Below are 22370 nucleotides of genomic sequence, written 5' to 3'. Positions count from 1 at the left end.
TTTCACTGTGGCGGATGAGGCCAGACATAAGAACATATGAATGGCAGTTGATGCATCCAGTATTTAATATTATATATATAATATATCACAGCTCTGTACAGCAGTGGTTATTATCCTCTTGTAAAAGCAGATATCATTTTTGAATGCACTGATACAGTCTCAGAATGACTTATCCACATATAAAAGCTGTCTAACTTTACAGAACACAAGGCTTTTAATCAGAGCACATAAGTAAGAATACATTCAGTGGTGGATCCAGTATTTTTATAAATCAGGGGCCATAAAGATGCCACAATTTACAAGTTGGGGCCAATTATACTGTATGTCCAGCATCCATGCTCAATATCCCTCATTCGGTGAGGTGCACGTTTAAGACTTGTTCCCTGTTAGCTCTATAGGTTTTAGCAAAGCTACACGTTGAGTATGTTTGGAAAATTGTTCCTCGTTCAAGCACATTTCAAGGGCCAATCAGATTCCAGCCGCAGCCAGTGCCCTCCTATGATTTGTTTCATGTCCTCTCAAAAAAAATATCTTGCCCAAAATACTGACTTCAATTAGATACTAAATGTTCATCTACATTTATTAGATAAGTTCGATGTGAATCGTCATTTAATGAAGGGTCATGTTGATTTGATGTTAATAAATCAAATCACTTGAAAGTTTTTTGATTAACGAAAGTTACACAAACATAAAATTATGTGTGTATAATGTATTAGTGTGACTTTTTTTAATCAAAGGTTATGCCAACATGTTTTGATTATGTCTCAAACAGCTTTGTGTGATTTCTCAAAAAGTTTTGCTCTTTCTGTCTGAGGGCGTCCCCAAAGATGTTCAGTGGGGTTTAAGTCAGGTGACAGCAGAGGAAAGTCCACAGCAGTCAAGACTCGTTGGTTTTTGATTTATTGCTTGGAAAGTTCTATGATGTTTTTGGGTCATTATCCTGCTGCACTATTACTCCATAAAGAAGCAAACTAAAGGGTGTAGCATGTGTATGATGAACTACATGTTTTTAAGGGTTTTGTTATTGTGTAGTAAATTTAGTGTAGTAGGCCCTGTGCAGTATTACAGATGACCAGATCCAGAGCAAAACCCTTTGAATGTACTGTTTTTTTTTAGCCCACCCTAAGTGTTTGGCCTGGTTTCCCCTGGTGAGAAGTGGTTTTGAGACTGCTGCTAGAAACCACCTTCTTTGACGCTGCCATTCCAGATTGAAGTATTGTGTTCCTAAGTTAACAAATTCTGCATCTGTGATTAAATGGCTTTTCATTTTGTATCCAGTGATTTATTTTATTCTGTCATTATTGCTGGCTTAGGTGGGGATCATTTCAAAAGCTCCCACAAATATACACTTGAGACAGTCTTTGAATAAATATATGTATTTTCCGCCACTCATTAAAGATAGGTCTGTGAAATATGATGATATGTATCATATTAATATAATTTCATATTATGCATTTATTTTCTGGTGTCCCAAATCATGCTCTTTAGGCTCTTTATGCTGTTTTTTCAAACAACACAGATGCAGGCATGAAGGCAACATGGAGGAGAGCAATCTGGGCAAAGCTTACTTAAAAGTTCAGTGTGTAAGATTTAGGTGAAAGGGATCTATTGGCACAAATTGAATATATAAATAATCCTCATGATCTTTTTACTAGTGTGTTTCATCTAAATTGTATGGATTGATGTTTTCTTTACCCTAGAAGGAGCCCTTTATATTTAAATACTTTATATTTAGGCTACATTGAGGGGGTCCTCTCTATGGAGGCTGCCATGTTTTGAACAGTATTGTTTGTGTGACAACTGAAGGTCACCACAGGTTCTCTTATGTTTGGAAGGGGAGGGTGAGGTGAGGAGTGTTCAGCTGCAACATGCAATTTCACCACTAGATTTCACTAAATTCTACACACTGTACCTTTAAGTAAAAATGTGTTGAATTATTATACAGTGTAGAAATTTTACCTTGACATGAATTCTTTATGACAATTTTTCTATTTGTTATACAGAACACATTGCACATCTGCATTATATATATATAAATATATCACGTTGTTCCCTAATCTTTTTTTCCTCAGTATTTACAACCCATGCATATTTGGTTTAGTTTTTTTTTTCTTTTCCTTACTCTTTTGCGGGCTGCTGTAACAAGCACATCTCCCCAGTTGAATCAATAAAGTTGTACTTTGTGTCAATATGTGCACCAAGGATCTTGTAATGGAACAAAAAACTGAATCCTTTTGCTATTACGTCAGCATCACAACCAATGTTTCTGCAAGGATCGATGAAGTTACACCTTATCTGATCCGTGTGTGCAATAATGTTCAGCTTCCAGCTGCTATGTTGTAACGAGTCACGCGCCACAGCTTTCACCACTGCAATGCAGGCATTGACAGGCAAAATGTTACCTGTAATTCCTGTGAATACTATGACTCTGTAATCCTGCCTTTTGGCAAAGGGAGAGGCAGACGTCTATAAATAGCAAAATATGTTAATGTCTGTGTATGGTAATGGAGAGGGTCTGTCTCTGAAGCGAGGAAGAGAGATGTGTCCGCTGGGCTCCCAGTATCAAGAACTCAAGAAAAACTCGTATCTTCCTGTCAGTTGTACTTCACAGTGGAATTTCAATGACCTTATTGTGGCTTATGGTTTATTTTTAGCAAATGTTCATTTTCCTATGCTTTGTCTGAAAGATACTGCATGTGTGTTATTGCTGTGGTGATTGTTTTCAATATTTGTTTTTATTTGCACATCTGTCCACTGTCGCACAATATTATTATCGATTAAAAAGACTAAGAAGTAACTGTGAGTGTTTTTAGTGAAAACAGAAATGTATTACTGTTTTCTGTCATGAGGGGCTGGAGCCATTCTCAGTGGATTTAGGAAGTAATCACCATCACACTGCAGGACCAACGTAAAGAGACAAAACCATTTACACTGAAAAGAACATTTAGTGTCAATGTAGTGTCTCTCGTTAACCAAACCAAAAACTTGTATTGATGTAACTTCAGAATATGTAGTGTAGTTTGAAAAGTGTCACAGAAATGTCAAGTGCAATCCAGGAAAGTGAACCAATTCAGTGACAACATGAAACACAAGAACAGATCAACATAATTTGTTCAGATTCCTGGCACCAAGGAATCTACATCAAAAGGTGACCCAGGTTATGTTGGTGCTGGACTTAACCAAGGACAAGGTGGTAAACACTGGCTCTGGTATGCTGGAAACCCTCTAAATGTAGTCTTTAGTCTAGATCTCTGTGGTTAGACACTATGTCGCCTCAATGAGTTCCAGCTCAAGTCAAAAAGGGTAACATTACCTTCCCGGATTGCAATTGGTTTTTACTAACATGGTGTTGTGTTCAAACCCAACCCAACCCTGACTAACTGATGAGAGCTTTCAAGAGACCATGGCTAAGAGGAGGAAGTCATTATTCCCTCCTGGTCACCATGAAGGACCTGGCTTTTTCCCCTGACAGCTCCCTGGATCTGCTGGGACAGATGTTTTGATGAGGATTTATTGAGATATATTAATTAAATGGATAATTTCCCTTATGTTTTTTAAAAATTAGTTGTCCACCAACCTTAATTTTACAAACTATCTCCATCCAGACAAGAAAACAAAAACTTGTAAGACTCAAACAACAATTCTGGACCAGTAGGTGGAGAAGAGCACTGTCTTCCAAGAAATATTGTGAACCTGTGATGTAGCCACCATTGTTGTTGTTTCTGGTACATGCTCATTACACAAGGCAACAGTGGGCATGTGTGAATGTCATAATTTCCCATTTTGATTTTTGATAAAATCTGCCCTTTTGTAAAAATATCAGTTTTATTGACTTAAAATTCTGTCAATATAAGTTGTTTTCAAACTGTACTTGGTTATTTCTGTCTGAATACACAATACTTCCTGATGTGGAGCGCCGATCAAATGGATTGGAATGTGGTTCCTGAAAATTTTGCCAACCATGGGACCTGAGGCTGCTCTTTAATTGGTTGTTGTAGAGTTTTCATGGGACGCAGCTCTCTGAACCCCGAAACTCCCACTTTTTTTTTTACAGCCAATATGTGTTGTTTTATGATTTTCTACTTATTCAGTGTGACTGGTCGACCCTTGATGCCCTCTCAGGTGCATCCATCATCATTGAGTTGCATCCACTGAACTGCGGTATGTAAAGTGATTTCTCAACAAAAACAGCCCAACAAGAAAATAAAGAATAAAGAGCTAGGTCCAGGCCGACCTGATTTACAGATTCAGCAGCAAGTGATGAGGACAAAGTCCACCCGGGGCTTCTCCCACTCCTGTTATCTGAAACAGAGTTGACTAACTGGATGTGGTGTGAATAATGTCTGTAACTGCTTCCCCTGTTTGCTGTTTTGTGAGACATAAAACATCTTTCTGAAAAATGCAAATGGAATGACAGTGCCACAGTCACAATGAGGCTACATTTTCGATGAAGGCTACAGGACTGAGTCTGGCTTCAGTCTCAGGCCACGGTCACACGAATGAATGTAGCAGACAAACCTTCGCCTCCCATTCGCTTCCAATTCATGCAAGTGAGGAGGTGAATGGAACATTCACTTCCTGTGGTGAAGGAGGCTCCATGGGGTTTAACTGTGTTAAAATGTAACCCATGATATTTGCTTATGTGTGACTGTGCCCTACTGCAAGCAATGTGACCATGTGACCCAAATGCATCCTGAGCTTGAACTTACCAGGTCAACATAAAAATAAAACTGTAAACATGTAGACACAATAAATTTTAAGTGTGAGAAATATTTCCTCACATATACACTACAGTGCATTCTGTCTATTCTACATCCAATTTTGCTGCTACAAGCTATATAGAATCTATACATGATTGATTTCCTGTTTTCAGCTCCATAAATATCTCTGCAAGTTTAGAAATCTTATTTTTCTGCTTCAGCAGAAGTGACTGACATTGTGAGCTGCAGATCTGACATGAATTAGATGGTCTGCTTAGGGCAATAAACACCCCACCAACAATATTGAGCATCTGTTGCCATAGCGACTGTCAAAATATTTGTGACAGCCACTCATTCTCACTAATGTGAGCGAGAACCAATACAATAAAGATTCTACAGCCAAAGCACAAGGCTGAGGATATAAATGGACCATGAGTGAAACAGCTAAAGATATATATACTACTCACTCATTACCCGATTTCATAAATCCTCATTCATTGTATTTGATGTGCTGAGGTTGTGATGAGGCCTTATGGACAAATGCACTTCTTGGCTGTTTTGAAGACAGAAAAGAAAGCAGCCTCTCATAAATCCTTGGGGGTTATTTGTTGTTTTCCATCTGCACTGCTAAAGCCTGAAGGAACAATTATCTCATGCAGGGACTGAGTCTTTCCTTAACACTGATTCTTGGGTAATTTCTCAGATTAAGGTGATTGTCTAAAGCAATCAAGTGCACTGGGACATAGTTAAGGCTTTATACAACCCTGTCTACATTGTTAGAGGAGATGTGATACTTTAAATGACCTCAGAGTCTACTTACAATGAATAAATTCACTTTTTCAATATTAAAGTCTAGACATTAGATATTGCTGCCTGGTGTGGTCATGTTCATTTCTTTCAGTGCCAGTTATAAGCTAAGAACCAATGAGGTGTGGTGGGGCTAATTACCTGAGTTCACAACATTCTCATTATGTAGTTATATTAGACCAGTGTCCTTCTTCCTAATTCATCATCGTTAATGTTTTAGAATTCACACATAGGATCAAAATTGACTTTACAATGTTCTTATAATAGAGAAGTTATTCAGAACCCCCCCCCCCCTATGGGCTAAATATCATTCATGGATCTGGTTTCTGAGAAGGATCATGTTATTTGTTGTGTTTATGGAACTGAGTTATGTAACTAAGACACTGCAGACAAGAGGCAGTTGAGTTTTTACACAACTGAAGCTACCACAGGTTCTTTTTCATGTTTGGAAGGAGAGGGTGAGGGGTGTTCAGCTGCAACATGCATTTTTAACACTAGATATCACTAAATTCTACATACTGTACCTTTAATCCAGGGACGTCATATTTCAGTAATTGACTCAAACTTTTGTTCATACTTGGATGATACATAGGCCTGTGAGAACAAGCTCTATTTTCAAAGGGGATTTAAATGTGTTAATCTGTCCCCAAAGTCCTTATCAAATTCTCTGTTTTCAAGGAAAAATAATTACAGAATTGTAATTTATAACTTTTTATCTGTCTCTAAATCCCCTGTTCCCTCTAACAGATATGCAGGACTCACACATCCTGTCTTATTAGACTTATAATGCCTCCCCTCTGCATTAGTAAAGTTTCTCATGACTACCCCGTAGCCTGACCAGTCCCCTGCTTCACATCAGACAACGTTCATCCTCTGCCCACGATGTTTGTGTTACATTTACGTTGGTTTTGTTTAGTTTCAGTGAAGAGATTCAAAGGATATAGACATAGATGACTGGAATCCAGTATGTCTCATAAAAAATATAAAATAAAATTTAGGGTAAAATGTTCTCTCTCTTAAAGGAGAAGTTCGTTTTTTTTCAACCTGGTCCTTATTTCCAGCATATGGTACGTAGATCTACTCACCCATAAAGGTTTGGAGTAACTTGGAGTCCTTCGGACGCTTTTAGATCCACATGCGATCGGCGTATATCCATACAACACAAGTGACCTGGGCATCCACAATACAGCCTCTAGATCAGTCACTGATGAATCTCAGTGTCATTACAGACACACAGCTATACTGGATGAGTTACAAGGACAAATGCACTAAAGTTAACACTCTTCAGTGGAGTTTAACAAGCAGCTTTCACAATTGACAGCAGTGAGCTTGTTCATCATCTGTCCACATTGTCATCATCATCCTCACCATTATTGTTGTCACTTCACCTGGACACTAATGTATGGATGTTTTCCTCCGATGAAGCAAGTCACAGTGAATGTGGCTGTTCCCATGATTAAAATAATCCGTTTCCATTAAAAGAGTCAAAGATTGAAAATATAAGATGATATTGTAAAGAAATATAAGAGATTGTTTGTTTGAATTATTAGGTCATTTATCTGGATTTTCTTCATCTTGAGGTTTTGGTCACATTAGAAGTAATTAATTCAAAGAAACAAAATGCAGACAGAAACTGAACAGAGCCGATCATGAATATATATATATTTTTTTATTTTTCCGTTTCTACAAGTCCGTATTTGTATGTTTTGTGAAAGCTGTAGGTGTCACTGCTCTAGAGTCACTGTCACCACTAATTACAGACCATTTACTGCCCACATGTTGACAACTACTAACTAATAAACCCAGCCTCTTTGGCATGGAACACATTCAAATAAATCAAAACATGAAAAATAAGCTGTTACATGTCATGGGTCTCTAAAATTACTGTCATTGTGAAGAGAAGCTGATCAAGCAAATAAATCATTGCTTCTAGAACTAAATGATAGAAATGTTTGTGGGAAATAGATTGTACTTGGTTGCAATCAGTGCAAGGACAGAATGTTTGATGCATGTGAAGCTGTCCAGTTCTAGCCTGCTCGCTCCAGCTGTTTACACCCAACCACACAATATGCTCATTCTATGTTCAAGTTATCCCCTGTCCTACTTTTTTTCATAGACCTTGGTGAAAATAAAAGCATAGGAGCAGCAATTCCTACAGAATAACTTCAGTCTGTGGCAGTAACAGGGTGCATGTACACGGAGGGGACTCTCACACGCATCAGATTTGGAGTGAACAGTACAGACTACAATAAGTTCTCGGGTGAGAGAAATTATTACATGACACAACTGCAACTGAAATGATGACATCTGACTTTGTGCAAGCTTGGTAAAAATGTTATGGACCATAGAAAAAAGCGCTACAAATAGCACTTCATACACTGTCTAGTGTTATTATGAGAAGTGTTAAATAGGTGTGATTCCATTTGATCTGTTTGAATATCACTTTAGTTAAGGATATTTCAGTGTACAATAATTTTGCCTGGATAAGAAAGAAATATCAGAGAACGAAAGCTGCAAACTGAACAATGAAACCTCCAACTTGGTTCCTTCTTAAAAATATAAGTAACAATATAAAAGGTAGGCTCTTCGCAATAATCAATGTTTTGTGTGTGTGTGTGTGTGTGTGTCTCTGCTCGTCACAATTTCAATGTCAGTAAATACTTGTCTCATAAACTCTCCAGTGAATAAAACCAACACAAAGTAAACGTCAGTACTGTTCAGGTCCTAATAACTTATGATGAATGTTGTTGTTTACTGATAAAGTGTAAAGTGAGCACAGGTCAGCAGGAGTGTGGAGGGAGGACACTCTAATCGTTTTACAGCGTTGGACCGTAGTGGAAACTCTGTATTTGCGCTTTGTTTTTCCACAGTTTGACAGACATCATCTTGTTTACCTCCTCTTCTCCCTCATCTCAAAGCAAAAATCCCAAATGTTTGCTGTCCTGGCTCCCAAATGCTGGAATGAGCTCCCCATTGACACCAGGAAAGCAGAAAGCCTACACATCTTCCGCCGCAGACTAAAAACCCATCTTTTCCAACTACACCTTGGATAAGAAGGTGATGTCTAATAACCATCGTCAACTCCGATGCTGAAAAAAATAAAATAAATAAAGTTTGGTTGCACTTATATATTGCACTTACATGTAGCACTTGTAGTTTGGCTTTTTAAGTTAATGTACTTAGGTTTGTACCTTCATGGTTGAATGCACTTACTATAAGTCGCTGTGGATAAAAGCATCAGCTAAATGATATGTAATGGAAAAAAAAAAGTCATTTCTGGTTCACTCTGTAGTAGTGTTGTAGTATTGCAATAATAATATTGTACATTCTTCAATTCAAATCTAATAGTTTGTATTATGGTACAATTTCTTGCACATTCTCTCTATTTGGAACAGGTCAAAGCTGCACCAATTCACATTGCTTTTCTTTTAATATTTTTACAGAAAGTTGCTACTGCTTTTTAGCCTCCCCTCGCAATTAAGTCTTCCAGCTTTGGTCCAACTGCGCCTTTTTTGGATTTATTCGCTGGTTGCAAATCTGTCGCTCACGGACACTATGACCTGTTTCTCGATAGGCTGTTATTATCTCTTATCTTACTTGTAACTTGCTGTTTCTGAGTTGCAGCTCATGTCCCTCTCATGTGCATTAACAAGGTCAACTACACTCATAAATATTTCTAAAGACAGGTAGAGACCATCTGTGGTGTCATTGTCTCGTCGTGAACTTCCCTCAGCCCCTCATCATTCAGTGTGGGCTGTCTTGCACTAATGCATGTGATACTTAACTGTATTTTAATGTAATCACTGTTACAGTTTCTAAGAGATTCTATGTCACTGTGTTATGATAATTAGACCAATACATCAGGCAGCTGAATGGAGTATGCTTTTTCTATTGACGTCGAAGACTTCAGATCATGTCAGAGCAGTATATCTTTACATATTGCATATATTTCACATTATAAAGCCGATGTGGTTGCTGTGGTTGTATAATTTTGACTGACAATGGAGCCGCATTGTGTGTGTGAATCAGCCCTTCAGATGTTTGGCTATAAGACCCACAGACAGAGGTTTTTTCTCCTCACTCTCAAACAGTGCCTCTCAGTTTCCCATCTGCTCACGCTGATGTAAACATCATCTGATTCCCACAGCCTGGCAGTGATCTACAAAATGTGTTTTTCATGGTTATTTGCCTTGCCATCCAGCCAGCCCTCTGTTGTGTGCCAAACCCAACCTCATGTTGTACACGTCATTAATGTTTACAACCCTGACTACTGATGAGTTTCTACTTTATGCCGATTGTCAATGGCAACAGAGGTTTACAGTCGTAGACTTCAGTTGAATTTTGGCTCAGACTGGCACTGATTTACACTGGCCACATTGATCACCAAGTAATCACTCACCAAACGTCTACATAACAATCCAGCTTTAGAAAGAACAGAGACATGAGACCAAATCAGTTCTTTCCTCTGTCCTCTGTGCTTCCTCTCATGCTGCTGTGATTCATGGTATGGCTGGTAGAGAGCAGAGGCTGGTTTGAGGGGGGTGGTTCTGCTGTCGAGGCCCGTAGCCAGTAACTCATATTTTGTATTGTATTCCATTACCCCACCTCTGCTTGTTTCCAAATATTCACTGCAATGTGGTTGTGGTAAACTGCAGACATGCAAATGGACACATCTCTTTTTTTACATTTGACTGGAGTTGTGACCTTAACTCTACCTGGCTCACTGTCTCTACCGTGGTATCAATGCTCTGCTGTTCACTCTGAGCTCAGACCTTAAACCTACGTCCGTCCTGAGAGATCCCATCACAAGTGATCAGTGCTAAGTACAGGTCCGAACGCACCAGAGGAGGTTGTGATTGCGTCCTGAGATCTGATCACTCAAAGCACATTGAGAGGAGATCTCTGATGCATGTGGCCACATTCTTTTCGTTGTGTGAACACAAATGCATCCTGGGCCACATTAAAGATCGACCCACCAAGCCCACGACCTCTGACCTCTCACCTGCTACTGTTTCACAATGAATGAAAAGGATTTCTACGCTTCTCAGTGAACAGTTGTTGATTTGTTTGTGGCCACAATGTCAGCACTCATCAGCACATAATGATTGATATTTTTCTTAATATGGTAAAAATCTTTCTTCATAACAGAGTTGCATGCTTCTCATTGATTCACACAGCCCATCCCTGCTTCTGATTCTCCCTACCTGTTTCCCTTGCTCAATTGTGCCAACACACAGAAACACACACAATGACAGACGACATCATTCGGTCTTAAACATGACGTACATGTGTATTTGCCTTTAGAGCAGGGTAGTGAGATCCTATCACATGTGGTCACAGGAGACACATTTAGGACACACTTTATTAGCAGATGTGAACACACAAGCACTGAAAAGAGAAAATGTTGACTTCATGTATTTCAGTTACATATTAAAGTTCCACATAACTTTATTACATGAGTCCAATGTAATGGGTCAACGGAGCACACATGGAACACATGGAACACAACACACACAGTGATGACACACGGAACACAACACACACAGTGACCACAAACGGAACAGTGGGCAGCCATGAAGGCGCCCGGGGAGCAATTGGGGGTTTGGTGCCTTGCTCAAGGGCACCTCGGCAGTGCCCAGGAGGTGAGCTAGCACCTCTCCAACTTCTGTCCATGCTGGACTTGAACCAACCAAGTCGCTATGGACTGCGCTACTGCTTATAATCATATCATCATATAATCAGAGCCAGGAGGAGTGTCTAATCATTTGTTAGCATTGTTTAATTTGAAAGTTGTGAAGATTCTAGATATGTTGACAGTTTGGTGTTTGTCCCGGTGTATGTCAGTGTTGCAGTTTACTACACAGCATTGAAAAGTCTGGAAGTTGTTTTTGTTCGAATTCTCACTTCCCTCTTCTGATTTTGATTTGCTATCGACTACTACTCTAAAATAAAAAGAAAAGAAAAGAAAAGAAATTGTATGAGCTGAGCTGATGTTTGGAGATTTTTTCACATATAATATCTTGGCTTTCTGATTTGCTAATTTGCCCACTATATGGATTGATACAACTGACTTGAATTTCAATTTTTTTGAAGTGTTTTTTTTTTGGACTCACAACATGCTGTTCAATATGACACACTGTCAAAATCCTGGGGTTTAGATTGTGTGCCCAGTGTGCTCCTGTGCCTCCTGTGGGAGCTTTAACCACTGCCAGTCAGAGCACAATGGCCCTGACAGAGAACAGAGAATATACTATGGAGCCATGGGAGGGGGTGAGCGGTAGGCCCACAGCGTGGACATCAATGGGCTGTCGCAGCATGATCCCAGCTCCTCTTATCCAGCCACACATCTGACAGCTGCTCCCATGTTCTCAGCACACCACTCACACACACTTGACAGGAGTGTGTGGAAGTGAAGCACAATAAAAGGAGATACCACACTGTAGCCCTCCCTATGAAGAGTAGGTCAGGAAGTGTTATATCATGGTCCCGTGGCAGACCTGAAATCAATTATACTGCGACCCACAGTGCAAACGGTGAATATGTTGCTCTTATCATATGTCAAAGAGAATTTAAAATCAATAGTGTTTTAACGTACGGGACTTTGAATAAAAGATGAGCATCTAGAATTTAGAGTTAGACACTGTTTGGGTATAATCCACACACACACACACACACACAGTAAAACCTGGTGGCAGACAGGGTATATGTACAGTCCTGTCATTTATGATCTGCATGTTTGCAAAGAAGGAACAGCTGGACCATGAAGGATTTGTTTCTGATTTGGACCTGTTTACATTCGTTGTGTAATGTACACTTGTGACAGCAGCAGGCCATTGTCTGTGGAGGCTAACTTGTCTAGCAGCTGATGCTTCTCATTGTTTGATGTGTGTGTGGTGTGATTCAGTGTCGTATCTGTGGTTTGATAAGCAGATGGGAAAGCAGCTTGTTGAGCAAGGATGGAATCTTTGCATCCAGGTGATTGACTATAGCTGCAGACAAATGCTGCCCTTACCTCAGCTTCTACTGTTCTGAGATCAGGTAAACATTATTGCTCTGGTTATTACACAGATGTGTGCGGAAACTGCACTGGCTTATCAGAAAGGTACCTCAGCAGTATTTTCTTCCTAGGTGTTTAGAGGCAGTAGTAGCAGGTAATTACACTGATTTATCATCTCTGTGAAACATCTGCAGTAAATTTAAGACAGTAAAGTAATGCAGTTCCTTAAAGGGGCCGTTCAGTGCAACATTTGTGGAGCAAGTCATGGGCAGCTCTACCTGTGTATGTGCAAAACTCCACCAAGCTGCAAGAAAAACCCATATTTGTCAGAGAAAACTTGTTGTATTGTTACTGCTGTACTGAACCCAAGTCATGATCTTTCCTTCAACAGAACGTTTTTTTGTCTAAACCCTACAAAATCTTAACCATAGCATTATTACAACATAAAAGGGATGGTCGATCGTCACCTTGGGGGGAGGACAACCATGGATGAAGCCACACTATGAAGACACGGAAGAAGAAGAAAAAGCTTTTGCCGCTGAGAAGACGCAAAAGAGACATGTCTTTTTTATATATGACACAGAGTACAGAATGAATGTCACATTAACGCCAGCATAAAAAAATATATAGAGTTCACAATTTTTCTATATTTTATTATATATGACAATGACAATCTCTACAGTACAACAATTATGCTATTGTCATTTTCTGGTGATGCTAAATCTCCATTCTTGCAAATTATTTCATTTCAAGAACTGTAATTACAGGCTTATATTCAAACATTTTATATTCGGTTCAGTTCTATATATTCAGATTTTTTTATGAGGACGATCGTTGAGATGAAAACTCTTGGTCTGTGATCTCATGCTGCCAGGCCTAATGTTGATGCAGTGAGAAGCGGTAATGAAATCTACTGTACACTGTGTGTTTGAATTCTGTGTGAGCCTATGTTTGATCAGAGCGGGATCAGAGAGGATTTGTGCTGAGATCTATCCATGGAGAATTTTCTGGGTCTGTGAGCCTTGGTATGACATAAACCTGAGGGCCATTCCGCAAAGAAAATCGATCACACAAACAATAATCAACACCACTGAAGCTTTCCACTGCTGGGAGGTGTTCGTGTTGTTCAGAATAATCCATAATGTGGCGCAGCTCCCTGCTAACAGCCCCCCCCCCTTCATTCATCACTCACTGACCAGTTTGTGCAGGACCGTGCTGTGATTGATTGTGTTTATGTTGAGCCAGCTGTGTGACTGATGAAATGAAAAGCGAGGGTGCTGTTGGGTGGACATACGTCCATCCATGCTGCTCCTGCACTGAACACAGAATGAGCTGTGCAGGTGGAGCTGCATTAAAGCCGAGGTTTAGAAGAATTCAAACTGTCTGTTCATCTCGAATGGCACAAAGAACAAAGCTCTTCTTTCACTTTAATTTAACACTTCGGATTCAGCTGATTCATCCACCAGAGCGTCTTCTCACTGATACCTCAGCCACACAGAGTAATAGCTCACAATTTAAGAACTAATGAAGGATGTGCTGCTGTATATTTATTATGTGTAATAAAAAAAGTTTGGGAACCATGTGAAGAGCAGCGTATGGGCGACATGCTGTGACTGTGGAATATATTAAACAACATGCCTGATCACAGATTTATTGCCAGGCTGCACTGGATGTGTGAGAGGCACATGTGCATCTAATGTTCAATATATCTGTTGAATATGTCACTAACATAGATCTTTGCAACACTGAAGACATTGACGCTGAACCCAGACAAATCTAAATACATTTGGCACTTGTGTTGATTAGATTTTTGCTTCAAATGAGATGGTTTTTGATAAACCCACCCTTAGAAAAAAGAAACACAAACCCCCACTGGGCTTTAAAGGTACAGTGTGTAGAATTTAGTGATATCAAGTGTTGAAATTGCATGTTGCAGCTGAACACCCCTCACCTCACCCTCTCCTTCCAAACATGACAGAGAATATGTGGTAGCTTTCATTTGTTATAAAAACTCAAAAGGTGTTTAGTTTGTTCAGTCTGGACTAATGTAAAGAACATGGCAGCCTCCATAGAAAGGGTCCCCTCCATGTAAATATAAAGTATTTAAATATAAAGGGACTTTTCTGGGGTAAAGAAAACTACAATTCAATTTAGATGAAATGAACTAGTGAAAACATCATGAGGATTATTCCACAGTAAGGAAAAAGCAAAGAGAGATATATGTTGTATTACCATTAAATGTATTTGGCCAAACACTTATGTCAAAACAAAATGTAAATTAAATGTAAAATGGCATCATATTAAACATTTTCAATGTAGAAGTTGCAGCTCTGCAGCACGCACAAGACAGACACCTCCCTGTGTGAACAACAGATGCAACAAATCAGCAATGCAGCCGTTATGAGCTGCACATTCGCAGAGTGTGGCCCAGGTGTTAGTCAGGCTCAATTTAAAAAAGAGCATTTTTCAAAAGGTTATGATTTTCGGACAAGGGAATTAGGGATACCTTGATGTAGAATAGGCTCTAATCAGAGTTTTTCCTTTAAGGTTTAGGGGCAGCACATAAATATATTTGCATTAATATGGAGAGTACATCGTAGAGGAAACACTGGTGGGTCTTAACCACTTTCCAAATGCTCCTGTTTGTAAAGCTGTGGGGGAAGAAAAAGACATGGAAACAGAGAGAAAAGCATGTCTTCACATTTAGACAGTGTAATGTGCAGTGGTACAAGGTTTCCTGTCATCTCTTTGCTGTAAAGCATCTTAGATGGATCAGGGTGGTCATGGTAATGTAGCTGACATGTTATATGTTTTTAAACTGTGCAGCTTTCCTATGGTTAATCTACTGTGGGTAAACAATTATGAAGCTTGGTGAGATGAGAAGCACGTACGAAGGCAGAAAGCTTGTGATGGAAAAATGCAGTAAGTCAGGAATCAACTGTGAACTGTGCAGTGGAAGGTGAATGAGGGGATTTTGAGGATTGAGATAGAATGAAAAGGTTTTTTTATTTATAAAGTCAGTCTGTTTAAAGATGAAATTCAGTATTTACACAGATACATCACAAGGTTCATATGAACATTAATTGCTGCTTCACTCCCATTTACTGATTGAAGTACATGTAAATGCATCGTACAAAGAAAACACAATCGAGAGCAGGCCAAAATAATGATTGTGCATTCTGTTACACATTAGTTTTAATCAAGAGAACTAGGCGCTGCTGGTAACAATGCATTTGTCTGTCTTCCGCACCTTCTTCCTTCCCTGATTCAAGTGATTAGACAAAGTCAAAGCTTTTAAACATGAAGGTGTACAATCACACAGCAAATATAGCCATGTTCAATGATAGATATGAATACAGAAATGTAGAGAGTCTTCTGTCCAGACTCTGTTCATTTCGTCCGTATTCGTGCACATCTTCTGAAAATGTTTGTACATGGAGTACAGTGAAGCGGATATTCCAATAAAATACAACAGTAGTACGTGCTTTGATTGCGCTTGTGGGTTAATTTGTACTGATAATTGTCCTTTTAACAAACTACTCTTGTCATTCACAAACATCACTTGGATTTCATTCTCTGCAAATACTTTCTCGCATGGTGAAGAATGATTTATCTCTTGTGGCCGTTGACACCAGAACAAATTACCTCCACCAAGGAGGTCATGTTATATGGCTATGTACCGATTTTGTTGAAACTTGGTGGAACAGGGGCCAAGGAAGACACCATTTAATTTTGTGGATCCAGCAATATTTAATCACTCAGAGAGTAAGTCATTGATCTTGATAAAATAAATAAATAAGTGGACTGGTATTAACAAGTATGCGTCATGCGGTGCTGATCAAATAAAACAAACAGATCTAGTGAAATATAATGTGGTTTCATAAGGGGCCCTTTTGAACTTGGTGCTCTCTAAGTGCAGTTCGATTTGTATGTTGAATAAATGAAGAATCTGCTTGCACTGCTGTCACTTCCTGCCCAGGAGTGTCCTCCTATTGCTGCAGTCATGTGACTTTAATGCACTTTCACTGAATCGCTCCTGACTCAGTGGTAGAGATTTGGAATTTGGTTTCATCAACTCCCTGTGGCTTGATTAAGATACAACTCCACACTCACTTGATAGAATCCAGCACCAGATGGTCAGCTGCTGAGAGGCCAGACTGTAGCAGCGCAACGTTGAAAAGCTTTTTCAAATCACTTGATCATGACCATGTCAAACACTGGTGAAAAACTCACACAAGTAGTTGGGAATGAAATAAGTCAACTGGCATAAAATAGTCATAAAACATAACAGAAAAGTTTCAGAGAAGCAAAACACAGGACCAAGGCAATATCGGTCATGTAGATAGAAATAAACAAGTGACAGTTCTGGATATGAACAAATAAACATTTTCGTGATGAACTTATATCAAAATTCTATCAAAAGAATTGTTTTGGTATTTGATTGTTATTTCACTGATGCTGTTGAGTTCTAAAAATCTTTTGAGCAGATTGAACAACATCTAATCTGCCCTGACATCTTAAAGAGAGTCTGTCCCACCAGGATACAAGTGGCACTGACCAAGAGGATTAATGTGTGATATGTGTAGTGGTGTGTGGATAATGTGACTTTATTTGATATCAGACACATTTTGATCAGCTTTTAATTATGAGTGTTAATCATTTGCATGCAGTGTGCCTTACACACTGTCTGATTTAAATCTCTCTCTCTCTCTCGCCTTTGGGTGCAATTGTTCTTATAATAAATAATCAACAGATACAAGTGTTACAAGGGTCGCCAAGAATAAGGGACCTTGCCCCGCCCAAAAACTCAGGGACACATGATGGTAGATGCTCCAGTCCTCGACCAAACCTCTGACATACAAAGTTAGTGGCGTGCGGCCTTGTTAGGTTTTCTGATGTGTCGCTGCTGTACATGGTGAATCGCAGAAGTGTTGCTGCAGTGGATCAGAGGTTCTTTGGTGCTCCAGGCAATGGTCTGCCGTGCCTCCTCTGTTCCAACACCCCAAGCACAGACGAAAGTTGCATTTGACTTTATACAATACCGCATGCTTAAAGTGATGCATGCTGGTTAGTAATGTAGTTGCAGCATCAATGTCAAAATGTCACAGAAGTTCTGTTGTCACAGCGACCAAAGAACTTTGCCCTAATTGGCTGAAGGCCTCTCTGTCAGGCATAACGTGGTACATTTTTATAAGCACTTCAGGTCTTTAATTGTCTGTGGTTCTCTCTCCCATAAAAGGATGCAATTTACGTGATCGCCTCCTCCTGGCGGCTAATTTTCTACATTCTAAACCAATGCTATTATTTAATTCAGAGGTTTATTGTAAAAGAAATAATGCCTGTGCAGGGCATATGTTTTATTTTACAATTTACCTCTTTCACCCTCATATGGTAGCTATTTTTTATTCTCATATCAAAATAGAACAGAAATATATTAATAATGTTATCTCACTTAGTGTTGCTCTATAGGTATTCTATAGACTTGTGCAACCTTGTGTCTGGCCTGAAAATATTTTTAAAAGATAACTGTGTATTTGTTTAGCAAACCACTCTGTAATATTGAGGGCAGCACTCATATTCGAATTAGAAAAGCCACCGAACAGCTGTGCACACATTAGACCGTAAGCTGCGAGACGCCACACGATGAGCGTGCCGTCAAGTCAGACACGCTCATCTTTTATACTCCGACCCCTGCAGTCACTGGTAGTTTACTTTGACAAGTCAGGCGAAGTCGAAAACAAGCGCACCTGAGCACATCCATCGTGGGTTAAGCAACAGATGGCACATCCCACAGAGGGACAACAATTACCTCTGTTGGTCTTGTAAAGTGAGGGACCCTTTAACTTTGAACCAAAATAATTGTTCCTGTTTTTTTTAAATCTTTAATGAGAAACTAGAATTAAAACAAAAAGTTTGCACTTTTACCCTTGAGTGTAAATGGGCACAGAACTGCACACACGTTTTCCATTAGTTTCATTAAACTTGTTTGGGGATGAAGCTCTGTCGTCTCTCAGAGAGTCCTGCTCACATTAAGATAGTGTTCAACCATCTGGCAAAATCAGCTTTGCAGTATGGAATTATAGATTTGGTTAAGCAACTATTAGAAGGAGTGGTAGGGTTTTAATTCCACCTGTGAAGTTTTAGAAACAATCCACCATGTCCTCTAAACTTACTCTGTATTTAACCTAGCCTGGCAGAGCATATGATGCCGAGTATTACATAACCCTCCGTGAAAAAAGTGCAGCTCAAGGTCTCGGTGAGGTCTGTGGCCTTGTGAATACATTCACAGTGAAAGAGCAGTACAATAGAATGCTAATGAGCAGCCAGGAAGGAAGCTTAATGAATTCATTCTGCTCAGTGAAAATATTGAATGTTTCCACTCTTTTGTCTGCTTCTAATTGCTGCATGTTGAGTGAGACTAAGGGATGTGGCGTACATTTATGTTCCTACGTCCATTCAGTCTCCTTGGAGACGACATCACTACCTTAAAGTCAAGAAGTCTGCCAGTCGACCTTGACAAGAAGTGAAGGTGTAATTGTACTTGGCGATTAAAGGATATAACTAATCTGGTGCAACTTCTTGTCTCTGGTTCATTCTCATCTAAACTCTGTACTTTTAACTGCTGGTGAGGTGTAAACAGACTCTCGTGTGTTTGCATATTAAGTGAGGTTTATGCTGTTGTGAAAGCTGGTTGGAAGCAGTTGAACCCTGAGATCTCTTAATATAAATATTTAATAGCAGCATAAATTCAAAACTCTCATCTCACCGTGAACTGAATATTCAAAGAAATGTGTGTATTATCTTTATTGAAATGTATTTCAGCTGAGAGAAGGTCCTGATTTATTGTCTATTTCAAATCCCTGTCTAATAGTGGAAGTTAATTGACACATGTGAGTAGGAGGTGGAAACATGTTATTTCTTTTACCGCAGTTGCACAAGAGCAGACGACCAGTCAGCTTCACTAATTAGATCAGGTCCCCTGCAGGAAGAGTCTCGGTCAGATTTGTGTATTACTTTAACACATAGTCCAGTTTGTCTATGACATGGTCTTACTATCATTTAATACACTGATTATTCCTGACTATGTTATCAGAAAATGCATATGTTTTTTTTTTAATAATGGACCAGAAGTATTACATTTTGGGGGGGGGGGGGATAGATGTTCTTTATTAAATCTTAAAATCTTTTGTGAATATGTCAGTTCAAAACCTTTTGTATAGGACCCATACACCCAACTTCAAACATTCTAACAATGACTAAACTATTACTAAAATAATAACAAGAATAATATATTAAAAAGATAAGAAATAGGTTTTTTCAAATATTGATGGCGACGTATGAGAGCTGTCTAAAACATTGGATGGTTAACAGCTTGTCCAGCTGAAACTAATTCTAAGGTTGTCATTTTGGACACCCTGATATTATCATCATGTTAGTAAAACCCTGATGACGAGGCAGTGATGAAGGCTGTGATAAAGTGACGGCACCATGTCAATAGTGTCAAACCTCTTTTAGCTTTTGAGTGGTTATGTTCCAGGCGTGTAAACAGATTGTGTTATCTTTTTACTACTCTTATTTGATAACACTAAAAAAAGGACTGAACTCAATAGGTTTCATTTTAAATATGTGTTGACCTCTCACTCTAGCATAACACGCGCCTCGTATATTTTTATCTTTTTCCTCTTATTTGTTTATTTCAAAGTAAAGGTTATATCGGTGCCATTTACTGGGAATAAAAGCCTCTTGTTCCAGTTTAATGACGTCTGAATGACCCTTCTTAATGCCATTAAATGCCAGCGGCGTTGCATGTGACTCATAGGGCCCATGTATTATCCACAAGAGGCCTCCATCTGATGATTATTCTTATACTCAGTGTATCTACAGGACACTGGTTGCTGTAGCAATGTGCAGGGGTAATATATCAGTGGGCTGGGCTCTATTGATGTTCAAATAAAGGTCCACGTCACAAACAAGTGCAGCAGAAGCAGGTTTAGATTGTCGTCACCTTGTTAAAATAATCGCCTCAGTCATTTTTTAAAAGTTTTTCAGGAAACACAAAAAACTGAGCCATATGTTCAATATATGATATTTTTTAATTATTTTCCTCAACAAGGTTCTGACAACATATCACTATTAACATACTAATAACAATGTATGTAATTTTTGTAACATGAGAAAAAAAAATGACTGTGTCAGTGTGACTTAAGCAATTTAACACCTTTAATTCTCTCAACAATAAAGCATAACAAATTCACTAACTTAACATAATGCTGAGGAGGCATGTGCAGTTGATTCACACTTCTGCAGTAGTGTGAATCAACAGTGGGCAGGTCTCTCAACCAGTCCTTAAGGAAATCCATGTCATCCGTTTCAAGCTTTGCATGCTTGCCACTCTTCGGTCCACATTTAAGCGCTGGCGCTTCTTTATCAGGGTCAGTGTGGTTTTTGTTCAGCCAGCATCCAGTGGTTCTTTCAGGGAGACCAAGTGTAGAGGAAAAAAGTGTCTTTCACACTAGGGTTGGGTGGTAATAAGGTAATAAGGTATACCAGCGGTGTCTTTCAAAAGCAACGGTATCAGTTTCAATACCGTCATTAAAAAAAATCGCAGCGCACTTCTATAGGAGATAAGGATTAAATATAAGATATAATTAATTCAATGCCTAAAAATGATTCTATGTCCAGCAGCACTTATATGTGGTTGAATTTTCAGTTTAACTTCCACAGTAGTTTACTTTTGGAGACTTTTGATAAAGTTTATGAACGTAACGTCATCACGTGACAGCTTGGAGGAGAGAGAGAGAGAGAGAGAGAGAGAGAGAGAGAGAGAGAGAGAGAGAGAGAGAGAGGGGGAGAAAGATAGCAAGTCGCGCACCGAGTGACCTGGTCCTAAAGAAGAACATGACTTCTGCAGTCTGGCAGTATTTCGGGTTCCGTGCAAACGAGAAGGGAGAGCAGGTTAACACTGACGAGGCCTTTTGCAAATTGTGCAATAAAGAGGTGACCGCGAGAGATGGAAACACGTCCAACCTAAGGATGCATCTCCCCATCAACCACCCACTCACTGCTGCGAGGATGCATTTGGCTCAGAGTTCACTCAGTGCAACAGTTTCAGCGCCTCCCACTGATACAGATGCAGGACCATCAACAACTAAGTCCACCACCACTTAAACACAGCCGACAATAATGGGGGCCTTCGGGAAAACATATATACTAGTCATTTTTAGCATGTTTCGGGAAAACAACAAAGTACAAAAGTTCCGCAGGAAAAGTTGTAAGTCCACAACGTTCCTTGTTAAAGCCAGAAAAAATTAACATGCTGGTTTTTCTGGCTAAAAATCTTGAGCTTTTGCCACTTGCCACCCAGCTCACATTGGCACTGTGTGTGTGTGTGTTATTTCTTTCTTTTACGTTTTCCACTTTTTTATACGCTGCTCTTTTTTATTATTCAAAGTTGTTCAGGCTGTGAGTGATTTAATTGAATTGATGTGTGTGCTGCGCATTCTGCGCAAAAACTGTTCTGGATGGTTACGTTCATTTAATTGTTTGACTGTTGTATTTGCACTTTTTAAGCTGTTGCTAATAAAAGCATGAACAGCGCTGATGTGCATGTGTAAATGATATGATCAATAACAGTCACGTCACTGATTAGGCGCAGCAACCCCCGGCTCCACGCAAGTGTTTTTCCCGGCGGCGGGGGGGTAATACCATATACCGCTGTAAAATTTGGAGATCGGTATGAAGGTATCAAAATTTGGATACCGCCCGACCCTATTGCACACTTTAAGACTTGTTCCATCTTGAAGCTTCAGTTGGTAGGAAAATGATGAACTGCGTCAGGATCCCTCAGCAACTTTCTTTTGCTTTAT

The sequence above is a fragment of the Paralichthys olivaceus genome, chromosome 2 (assembly GCF_024713975.1).
Source record: "Paralichthys olivaceus isolate ysfri-2021 chromosome 2, ASM2471397v2, whole genome shotgun sequence".
NCBI lineage: Eukaryota > Metazoa > Chordata > Actinopteri > Pleuronectiformes > Paralichthyidae > Paralichthys > Paralichthys olivaceus.
The sequence above is the reverse complement of the archived record's forward strand: the minus strand, read 5'-3'. Positions refer to the sequence as shown.